The sequence below is a fragment of the Saimiri boliviensis genome, chromosome 10, assembly GCF_048565385.1.
Source record: "Saimiri boliviensis isolate mSaiBol1 chromosome 10, mSaiBol1.pri, whole genome shotgun sequence".
Taxonomy (NCBI): domain Eukaryota; kingdom Metazoa; phylum Chordata; class Mammalia; order Primates; family Cebidae; genus Saimiri; species Saimiri boliviensis.
The window spans coordinates 2,751,168-2,763,176 of NC_133458.1; positions in this window are offsets into that span (position 1 = coordinate 2,751,168).

Below are 12,009 nucleotides of genomic sequence, written 5' to 3' on the forward strand. Positions count from 1 at the left end.
GTACAGAGGCCTAGGAAGGAAAAATAGTTCTGTGGGCTGGCCCCAGGGCCTTGCTGTTCTGTGCAGCTTCAGGTGCCCTGTGTCCCAGTCACTCTAGTTCCAGCTGTGGCTAAAAGGGGCCAAGGTATGGCTCAGGCCATGGCTTCAGAACATGTGAGCATCAAGCCTTGGTAGCTTCCAGATGGTGTTGGGCCTGCAGGTTCACAGAAGGCAAGAGTTTGGGAGCCTTTGCCTAGATTTCAGAGGATGCATGATAGAAATATCTGGATGTCAGGACAGAAGTCTGCTGCAGAGGCGGAGCCCTCATGGAGAACCTCTACTAGGGCAATGTGGAGGGGAAATGTGGGGTTGGAGTACCCACACTAGGGCAATGTGGAGGGGAAATGTGGGGTTGGAGTACCCACACAGAGTTCCTACTGGGGCATTGCCAATGGAGTTGTGAGAAGAGGATCACCATCTTCCAAACTCCAGAATAGTTAGTCCACTGACAGCTTGCCTTATGTGCCTGGAAAAGCTGCAAGCACTCAATACTAGCCCGTGAAAGCAGCTGTCAGGTCTGTACCCTGCAGAGCCACAGGGGTGGTGCTGCCCAAGGCCTTGAGAGCCCACCTCTTGCATCAGTGTGCCCTGCGTGTGAGACATGGAGTCAAAGGAGAGTATTTTATAGATTTAAGATTTGGGGTTTTGAACTTGCATGGGTCTTGTAACCCCTTGGTTTTGGCCAATTTCTCCCTTTTGGAATGGGATCATTTTACCTGATACCTGCATTCCCATTGTATCTTTGAAGTAACCAAACCTTTTTTGATTTTACAGGCTCATAGGTGGAAGGGACTTGCCTTGTCTCAGATGAGCCTGTGGACTTGGACTTTTGAGTTAATGCTGGAATGAGTTAAGGCTTTGAGGAACTGTTGGGAGGCATGATTGTGTTTTAAAATGTGAGAAGGACATAAGATTTGGGAGGGGCCAGGGGTGGAATAATGTGATTTGGCTTTGTGTCCCTACCCAAATCTCATGTCAAATTGTAATCCCCATGTGTCAGGGGAGGGACCTGGTGGGAGGTGATTGGATCATGGGGTGGTTTCCCCCAACTCTGGTCTCATGATAGTGAGTGAGTTCTCGCAGGATCTGATGGTTTAAAAGTGTGATGTTTTCCTCCTTGCTCTATCTCTGTCTCTTCTGCCACCATGTAAGAGGTGCCTTGCTTCGCCTCTGCCTTCTGTCATGATTGTAAGTTTCCTGAATCTTCCCCTGCCATGTGGAACTGTGAGTCAATTAATCTTTTTTCTTTATAAATTACCCAGTCTCAGGTAGTTCCTTATAGCAATGTGAAAAAGGACTAATACACCCCCCTTTCCAAATCAGGTAGTGGTAAGTATTGTAATGACAGCATGTCCTACAGAGTGGGCAGGAGCTACTTACGTTGGTGACTCAGGGAAGAGTGATGTCTAGGTGACATCTTATGACTGTAGTATTCAGCCAAAAGAGAAATCCGTCTTTCTTCCATATAACAGGTTTTATTTCCTTTTCCTAAGCACAACCTCTCATTCTTGCCTCCTCAGATTCATTCCTTCATTTTTCTCTGAAGTCTTCTCTCTTTCTTTGTACTTTTAAATTAAATTCTGTTTATAGGAGGATTGAGTTTGAGGATTACCCCTAAAATCACCATCCTTAAGAATTAAATATATCCTAGCTTCTCTCTGTAGCCATTTATGGCTCTGATATTATCATTTTATCCCAATAATTCTTAAATCCACTTATAGTTCCTGCCTTCATTATCCTCTGAAGGAAGAGTTTAATCAGTGGATTGCCTGTGAGACTTATAGGACTCACTGACAGCCCTTGAAGTGGGCCTGGTACGGTTGAGAGAATGAGGAAGAAGAGGAAGGAGCCAGCATGGTGAGGAGGATATCCATATCCATTCTCCATCACACAGAAGGATGTGTGTGATGCAGTTTTCCATGACAAACAAGTATATTTTCATCAGCCTTGCCAATTTCTTCTTCCTGATTCTGATGAATCATCTTGAAAGCCCCTTGGAATTACTAAATTCATCTTGAATTTCCCATGATTATTATGAGTATAAATGATGAAGAACAAAATAATTGCTATTTAATTATTTATCCCAACTGAACATGAGTGATAAGAGCTTCACACAAGACAGAATTGGGCCATCTTTAACCATGCTCCTCACTGCTTAAAAAGAGGAGTTAAGATGCATGTATGCTAATAACCATAATGAAACAAGAAAAATAAATTTCTCCATCTTCTCATTGACATAGGCATACATTATTACAGATGTTCCTCAATTTATGATGGGTCACGTCCCAGGAAACTCATTGAAACTTCAACTTGAAACCCATTTCAAATTGAAAATATCAAAAGTTGAAATTGCATTTAATATAGTACACTCTGGAACATCATAGCTTAGCCTTGCCTACCTTAACCATGCACAGAGCATGCTTGTTAGCCCATAGTTGGCAAAATTACCCAGCACAGGCTGCACAATCTCATGGTCGTGGGGCTGTCTGGGAGGGCAGTGTGAGGGTATCCTACTGTATATTGCTAGCCTGGAAAAAGATCAAAATTCGAAATCTGAAGTGTGGTTTCTACTGAAGGCATCTCCCTTTTCACACTATTGTAAAGTTGAACAATTGTAAGTCAACGATTGCAATTTGGGAGCCGTCTGTATTCCAAAATGTACTTTTCCCATAATGCCTTAGGGAAAATTGCACAGTCAATGTTGGGGCATTTACTTAACCCCTGAACCAGCTGCGTTCTCTGAGCCCTGACCCATCAGTGATATGCGACTTGTGATATCTGATGGCCGCGGCACTGCTGAGTGGACCAGGGTGTGTGCTGACCTGGGCTCAGCTGATCGGATTCTCTGAGAGATTTGACATTGGGCCTCCCAGCCCCCCACAAGTTGTTGTTGTCGACTTTTGTCTGGAAATATGGGAAGGTCTCCTGAGCTGCGGAATGGCAGAGCAAAGGAGGTCAGAGAAAGCAAGGAGACAGGAAGGGAGAGTGGGAAGGGATGGGGAATTGGACAGTTCTGTGACCTGCACTGTGGTGACTTTGTGTCATGGACTCTGATTTTGTGTTAGGAAAATTCAAAGACAATGGTTTCTTCATTCACAAGCATTACAGAGAAACATGTCGTTTGAATGTGGAGTGCTCTTTCCATAAGAAAGAACGCCTGCTAGAGCAGAGCGGCCCCACCTGCAGAGGCACTAAATTCATGTCCACCTGCGAGGGCAACCCTAATTCCCACGAGCCTCGGTTGGGTTTAATGTTTTCCTGTCTTCTAATGGACAGTAATTGAAATGGATTTATTATCTAAATTATTCCTTAGTTCAGGATATCACTTAGAAAAATGGGACTATAAAATGCGATATTCATGGTCAAAAGCAATCTGTAGGGGCTGTGAGTTAAGGCAAGATTCCTCCAGCCTGACTCTTCCCTAGAGAACAGAAAGTAGTTTTTCAAATTTGGAAAATTTATTATATTATAAATTGGATTTAATATCTTTCTTTACCCAATTTAGAAAAACTGTTGGGAGAAAATATGTCTGATTTTACAGGTAATTGAAGACTTAGGCACTTTTGCAAATGATCACATACCCAGGCACAGTTACTCTGGATGACTGGCCCCTGGAATGTTCTTTCCCTTCCAGCAGTCGCCGGGTGATTTCCTGCCTGCTCTTTCCTTCCTCATGGCAGATCCTGTGGATGCCTGGAGTTCATCCCCGACTCTCATTTTCTTTCTTTTTTTAAAAATAATTTCAAGTTCTATGTTTAATTCATTAAAATTACATTATACGCTTTAGATTAGTTAAAAAAAACTATACACTGAAAAATGGTTAAGATGGTAAATGTTGTGTATATTTCACCACTTTTTTTTGAATGAAATAATTTTTATAATTGTGGCAAAATACATATAACATAAATATTGCCATTGTGACATTTAATACATTCGCAATGTTGTGTAACTATCACCATTATTTAGATCCAAGACATTTTCAACACCCAACAGGAAATCTCAAACTGATTACACAGTCACTCCCCACCCTCCGTCCCTGGCAACCACTAATCTCTATATACTTATCTATCCTGACTCTCCCGTTCGCACCTTCCTCACACACTGCTTCCCGTGAGGCTCTCGGCAGTCAGGACGGTGGGAAGGAGGAGAGGGAGAGCGCGATGCTCCGGCCTTGGTCCGGTGGAAACTTCTTCAGGCTTCCCCCAACATTTCACGCCTGGTGCTGGAAACAGCCAGGAGATGCATTGCGGTTGCATTTTCCTCCAACACGTACATAGTAAATCTGACTCTAGCTATTCATTTGACATTTGAGAAACACGTACAATACGTGTACTCAGTCGTAAATCCCAGGCATCTAAAAGTTACAGAACTGTTCATCTCTGGAAGCTCACAGTCTGGGAGAAGACAGATACGCTAAATATTATAATGGTGAAGGAGGAGATGGAGGCCAGGCTCCGTGGGGACTGAGGAGGGAGTGCCCAGGTGGCTGGGGGAGTGAGTTTGGCCACAATTAAGAGGAAGTGATGCTGCCGAAATCTGAAAGCCAAGGGAGCTTATGGAGTGGAGAGTGGGGGTAGGTGTTTTAGGAAGCCACGGGCTCAGGAACCGCTTGTGAGTAAGGCTCTGTGTGTGGGATAGGTGAGTGCACAGGCGTACACGTAGTTGCAAATTGCTGGGAAGAGCAGCATAAGAAAGCCGGGCCCTGGGGCCAGGAGCTGGGCTGAGCCAGGTGGTGAAGACCTCCACGCCACTCACAGGAGTGTGGGCTATCCTGCAAGAGAAAGTAGCAACGTTCCCAGGCTCCTGGCAGCCTCCGGGGTTGGCCAGGGGAAGTTCTGCTCACAGTCTCCCAACAGGGCTTGCTGGATGGCATTGGGATTTCCTGGTGCTCTGGGTCTAACCTGAAAGTCTTGCCCATCCCAGGGATAAATTTATCCTAAATAAACTCATGAGACACACACATGAAATCAGAATGCCGCTTTGTGGTTTGTTTCGTTTGTTTCTTGATACAGAGTTTCACTCCTTTGGAGGCTAGAGTGCACTGGTGTGGCCATGGCTCACTGCAGCCTTGACCTCCCAGGCTCAAGTGATCCTCCCTTCACAGACTCCCAAGCAGCCATGACTTCAGGTGTGCCAGCACACCCAGCTAATTTAATTTTTAATTTTTATCAGAGACGGGGGTCTCACTATGTTGCCCAGACTGGTCTCAAACTCCTAAGCTCAAGAGATCCTTCCGCCTTGGCCTCACCAAGTACTGGGATGCCAGATGTAGGGCACCACGCCCAGCCTGCTTTCTTACTTTATAAGGCAAAGCAACAGTGGAAGGCCTTAGAATACCAGCAGAGAGTGTGGAGCAAGTGCTGTGCTCGGTGAACATGAATCCCGAGAGCGAACGAGGCAGATGCTGTCCTCAGCAGCTTTAGAGGCATCCAGCGGGGTTGGTCCCCCTCCTGGGCTGAGGACCCAGGGAGCCCACTGCCTGGAGCCCCAGCACCCAGCTTCCCTTCGGGTTGCCCTTCCTGAGAAGTGTGGGGCTCTGAAACCGTCCTGTCTCCTAGACTGTGTGGGATTGGCAGAGTCCACATTTGTCTTGTAACTTTTCCTTTTACAAAGTCAGTCAAGCTTGGAGATTCCCAAGTTCGTCCTTTACACACATCAGAATGTTCTACAAAGGGCCAGTTAGACGTGGTTAGTGTGGGAAGCATTCTCCCTCCCGCGGGTGACACAAGTCGGCATGCCTGGATGTCAAGGCCATCACCTGGCTGTGGCAGCCCGGGTGGTCAAGGACAGGAGAGGCCCCAGCTGCCCATCACCCTGAAGGACAGCCTCCCTGGCACGGACAGATGCAAGCTGTGACCCTGGGCATGCCCGCAGCTGAATCCTCATCTTCAGATGGTTGTAGCTCCCAGTGAAGAAACTCAGTGGGGTCAAGTGGCTGAAAGCAAGCGGCGTGTGCACTGGAGTGGTCGCCGCCCCGAGCAGGTCCCTGTCTTCTTGCAGGATGCACCCCCGAGCCATGCAGATTCCCCACCCCTCTGCTAGAAATGAGCCTGCTTGTGACCTGGTCACCAGGCCCAGACTGCTCACACCAGAAGCTGGGGCTCAGCTCCCCAGGATCCCATCAGAGGGCGGGAATCTAGTTTGGTGACTAAGTTATCTCATCTGAGGATTTAGGTTTAAAAATGATAATGTTCCAAACATCCTCTGAGCACATCCTGCTCCCTCCACTGTGGTCCACGTTTCTATGACTCGGACACAGATGGGGCCAGTTTTGGTTCTGCTTTTCAAGGGACAAAGTCACCTTCTTTTGTGGGAAATATTCTAATATGTTGGCTAGCATCTTCTTGACTTTATTTTCTATGATTAGATGATCATAAACAGAACTTTGTCTACTAAAACATTACTGTAATAATAATTCTCAGGAAATTAGAATGCTTTTATAAAAAAATTATTATCCCTGAGATTTGTTTACTCTCTGTGCTCCTTGGAATATATTTATTTCTGTTCTCTGCGTTGACTGTAACATTGCCTAGTGCCTTACTGCTGCTTGAGTATGCATCTTCATGAGCTGTAATATCACAACTCATTGATCAGGCAGCAGGCCAGGTGGATGAGGTCAGAGCCTGAGATGAGGCCAGTGTTCCTGGGTCTGAATCACCAGCTGTGTCCATCATCGTGGGCACAGAAGAAGGATAGGAACAGACTGCAATCTTTTGCTAAATGTAAAAGATGTAAGGAGTTGATGCTGGAAAGGCAACAACTTGAGCCTTCTCCAGCATGTCCTAACACCTAGAAGTACAAATGAGGATTAAAAGTTAATGTATGATCATTGTAAAACGTTTACTTAACAGAGACAGCTTTAAAGTAAAAAGTAAAAATCACTCAGATCTTACTATCCATTAATGATCATTATTATCATTTTGGTAAGAATCCTTTCAGAGTTGTTTTTTTTTGCCATGAAGACATACAAATACACTTTCAAAGAAAATTAAATTTGTTTATACCAGGTATACTATTTGATAACCTGGTTTTTACATAGTATATTATAGTTTGAACATATTTCTAATTCAATAAATATAGATTTATAGCATTTTATTGACTGTCATTCCATTGTGTGAATGTCATTGATCTATTCTAACTTATTTAAATATTATGTATTTTAATATTCAGTTTGTTGCCAGCTTATTTTTGCAAATATAAACAATTTTGTAATAGCTATTCTTAAATATTCATACTTGTCTAGTTTTTTTTTTGAGACCAAGCCTTGCTCTGTTGCTGAGGCTCGCTGCATGCCCTGTCTCCCAGGTTCAAGTGATTCACCTGCCTCACCTTCAAAGTAGCTGGGATTACAGGTACTCAGTACCACGCCCAGCTAATTTTTTTGTATTTTTTGGTATAGATGGGGTTTCTTCATGTTGGCCAGGCCGGTCTTGAACTCCTGACCTCCTGAGTAGCTGGGATTACAGGCACCCTCCGCCATGCCTGGCTAATTTTTGTATTTTTAGTAGAGATGAGGTTTCACCATGTTGGCCAGGCTGGTCTTGAACTCCTGACCTCAGGTGATCGGCCCGCCTCAGCCTCTCAAAGTGCTGAGATTACAGGTGTGAGCCACCGTGCTTGGCCATGCATTCATTTTGAGTGTACTAATACATACCCTGGTGTACCCTCCACTGAAATCAAGACTTAAAGCATATTCATCACCGCAGGAGACACCCTGATGCCCCTTCCCTTCCATGAAGCCCCAGCCTACCCTGGCCCTAGGCCGCTGCTCATCTTTTACTGTGAATGAGATTTGTCTTTAGGATTATACAAGTCAAATCATACAGCATGTAATCTTTAGTGTCTGGCCTCTTTTGCTTAGCATCATGTTTTCAAAATTCATCATATTGTTGCATGTATCTATAGAGTTTCCCTTTTTATTGCTGAGTACTGTGACTATACTGAAGTTTCAAAAATCTGTTCAAATGTCGACGGACAGGAGGGTTGTTTCTAGTTTGGGGCTGTTATGAGTGAAACTGTTAGGAACATTTGGCTACAAGTCTTTGTGTGGACATTTTTTCTCATTTTAGGTAAATACTCAAGAGCAGAATTGCTAGGCCAAATAGTAAGAGCATGTTAAAACAAACAAATAAAAAACCAAGCAAACCTGCCTGTCCGTTTTGCAAACTGTCATTGTTCTTTCCTGCCATGGCATATGCGTTTTCCCCTCGCTCTGCCTCCTCACCGATGTTTGCCGCTCCCCGAAGGGCTTTCCACCCACCCGTCCTGTGGCTGTGCGGTGGGATCCCGGCACAGCTTCACCTCCCATTTCCCTAGTGGCTAATGACGTTGTACATCTTTCGTGTGTTCATTGGCCATTTGTACATAATATCTTCTTTGGTGAAATATCTGTTCAAATCTTTTTTCATATTTTTAAGGGTTACTTATTTCCTTGTTATTGAATTATGTTGTTCTGAAATTCTATCAGGCCTTTATCAGATATATGTATTGAGAATAATTTCTTCCATCTGTAGTTTTCTGTTTTGTGTTCTTAACAATGGCTGTTAATAAGTAAAAGTTTATAATTTTCAAGAAGTCCAATTTTTCATATTTTTTCTTTTAGAATATAAGATTTTTCTGTTTACTAAAACTTCTTTGCCTAACCAAAGATCATAATGATTTTATCTTATGTATTCTTCTAGAAGAGTTGTGAATTTAGTTTAGGCTTAAGTCTATTCATTTTTTTTAAATCGCATTTTAGATTTTGGGGTACATGTAAGAAGAACATGCAAGAAGTCTATTCATTTTGAATTTGTTTTTATGGGGTGAGGTAAGGTCAGATATCTAGTTATTTCGGGATCATTTCTTGAAGAGATTTTTCTTTCTCTGTCGAATTACTTTAGCCCATTGATTGGAAATCAGTTGGCCATCTTAGTGTGGCCTGTTGCTGAATTCTGCTACATTCCTTGATCTGTATGTCCTTTATTATGTCATGACCCTAGTGTCTTGGCTGTTATAGCTCTATAGTGAGTACTGGAATCAGCTAGTGTAAGTTCTTTGGTACAGTAGGTCTGCTGCATTCCCTCATAAACTTTAGAATCAACCTGATAATTTTTAAAAACTTGGAATTTTGATTGCCATTAGATTGAATCCATTCATCAATTTGGACAGAATTGCTGTCTTAAGCCCTCCAGTTGATGGTCATGATACTGTTTTCCATTTATTTTTCTCTTCTTTAACTACTCTAAGTGGTCTCTTAGAACTTTCAAAGTATAGGACTTGTACTGATTAATCTCTAGGTATTTCAGATATTTGGATGTCCTTATAAGTGGCATTTACAAACTTTAACATTTTTTATTGTGTATTGTATATAGAGATGCAAAATTGATTTTTGTATGTTATCCATATACCCTGAGACCTTGCTAAACTCACCTGTTAGTTTGACTATTTTTCCTTATAGGTTTTCTATGATTTCTTACATACACAATATGTCGCTGCAAATAAAGAATTTTCTTTTTAAATTTTCAATCTGTGTGCTTTCAGTTTCTCTTTCTTGCCTGACCGCAGTGGCTGTCACCTGCAGGATGACATGATTGGGAGTGGTACCACGGTTTCCTTGCTTGGGGTTGCCAGTCTTAAGGGGAAGGCATTCAGTTTTTCACCACTAAATATGATAGCTGTGGGCTTCACCTAGACACTTCCAAGCAGGTTGAAGAAGGACACTTCTATTTCTAGTTTTCTAAGAGCTTATTATTATTTTTGATATTAATATTGGCCATCAGTGTATTACTCTTTTTTCTTATCCCTTTATATGTTTCTGAATTAAATTTGCTAACATTTGGCTACACTTAAAACTAGGGATACAGCCTGTAGTTTTTTCTTGTGATGACATTTCTGGGTTTAATTTCAGGGCATAACTGGTTTCACAAAATTGAGTTGGAAAGTGGTCCTTTTTCCTTTATCTACTTTCTTAAAGGTTTGATAGAGTTTACCAAAGTCCTGCAGGTCTGGGAGTTTGTAGAAAGGCTTTGTAGGAAGGCTTTGTTTTTTAACTTTGTGTTTTTTCCCCTTTTTTGTGTTTAGATTTATAAAAAACTTTAAATTATTAAATCAGTTTTCTTTATTTTTTGCATCTCTTTACATTTTATTTCTTCCTAAGTTGGTAATTTGTGTGTTTCACAGAGATCTTCATTTTTACCTAAATTGTTGAATCATTGTGATGAGGTAGTTCATACTGGTCCCCTATTATCTATTTTACATCTGTAATATTTATAATGAAATTTCCACTTTTATTTCTGATATAGGCAATTTATGTTTTCTCCTTTTTCTAACTAAAATTAATAAATTTTACTGATCTTTAAAAAAAACCACTCATTTTTCTTTATTGTCTATTTTTGTTTTTAACTCTTTATTTTCTTCTACTTTGGGTTCAATTTGATTCATACATCTTGCACACCCAAAACAAAGTTATTTTCTGATTACATCATAGTATAATATTGTAAGACATCTTCCTTGTAAAACATTCAGATAAAAGTATTAGGAGAAAGTGAATTTCACCTAGATATGCACCACTTGTGACAGTAAACATCTGCATTTGGGAGAGATTCAAATTTGTGTCATTTTATGCAGATGAAATTATTTCATCCAACTTTATAGTTTCTCTTCTACCACCCTGTTCATTTTGCATTTCAGAATCCCTCTGATATTCCCTCTCAGGCCCGCAGCAAAGTTATGAAAACTATGGTATGTAAACTTTCATCTGTTTCTCCATGCACACTTAATATGCTGGTGTATTTTTTAGTTCATTCTTTCATATAAATACATTCACAGTATATACATTTCACTATATCTTATTTTTTCTTATGCTTGCATACGTTTCTTTTTTTGTTTTTTAAATGGAGTCTCTGTCACCCAGGCTGGAGTCCAGTGGAGTGATCTCCGCCCACTGTAACCTCTGCCTCCAGGATTCAAATGATTCTCCTGCCCCAGCCTCCTGAGTAGCTGAGATTACAGGCGTATACCACCATGCCCAGCTAACTTTTTTATTTTTAGTAGAGATGGGGTTTCACCATGTTGGCCAGGCTGGTTTTGAACTGACCTCAAGTCATCTGCCTGCCTTGGCCTCCCAAAGTGTTAGGATTACAGTTGTGAGCCGCCGCGCCTGGTACATACATTTCTTATAATAAATGTGGAATTGAAAAAAAAGACACAGAAATCTCTTCAAGTCTGTTGGCCTAATTCTATCTACTTCTGTGTAGTAGATGCCATGGCATTGTACCAGAATTTGTCATCCCAGACCCATTTTTATTTTATTTTGATTCTTTTTTGGACCCTTAAAACTAGGCTTATAAGATCCTCATGTTTGTACACATTGAGTACTTACATAAGGTGCTTTTTGCTGGTCGGGATAGGAAAAGATAGAAAAATAGGTGGATATATGCTTTTCTGTATGTTGCTAGATTTAGTGAAGAAAATTGTAACAAGTCATGCTTCTCACACTTCAGCATGAATGAGCGAACTCTTCTTTCCCAGTGTTGATGTGATACTCCCTTTCCCCCAGTCCTTGCTATCCAAGAACTTTACCATTCTTGATTTTAGCAATTTGGACAATGTCTTTCCATTTCCTGATTTAATTGATGAGGATTTAATGATTTTATATCACCAGGCCTTCCCTTTCAATATAGTTATATATGACTATTTGCATTTTCATCAGTAAACAGTATGTGGCTTGTGGAACCCGTTGCTCCAGGAGAGGTGGTTGTGGGAAGAAGAAACGCCCTGGTGAGTCCTGGTGTCTTCTTGCCACTTCCAGCCAAGCACTGGGAGAGAAGGAGCCCAGGAGAGGACCGGATGGTGTGCAGGCAGCTGGATGAGATGGCAGGTGCCCTGGGTCCCTGACCCAGTCATTTGAGGCCTCCCAGACTTGGACAAGAAAGTGATTTGCTCGTCTTTTAAAAATCGATTTTTCAACTTAAAAAATATGTAATGTGG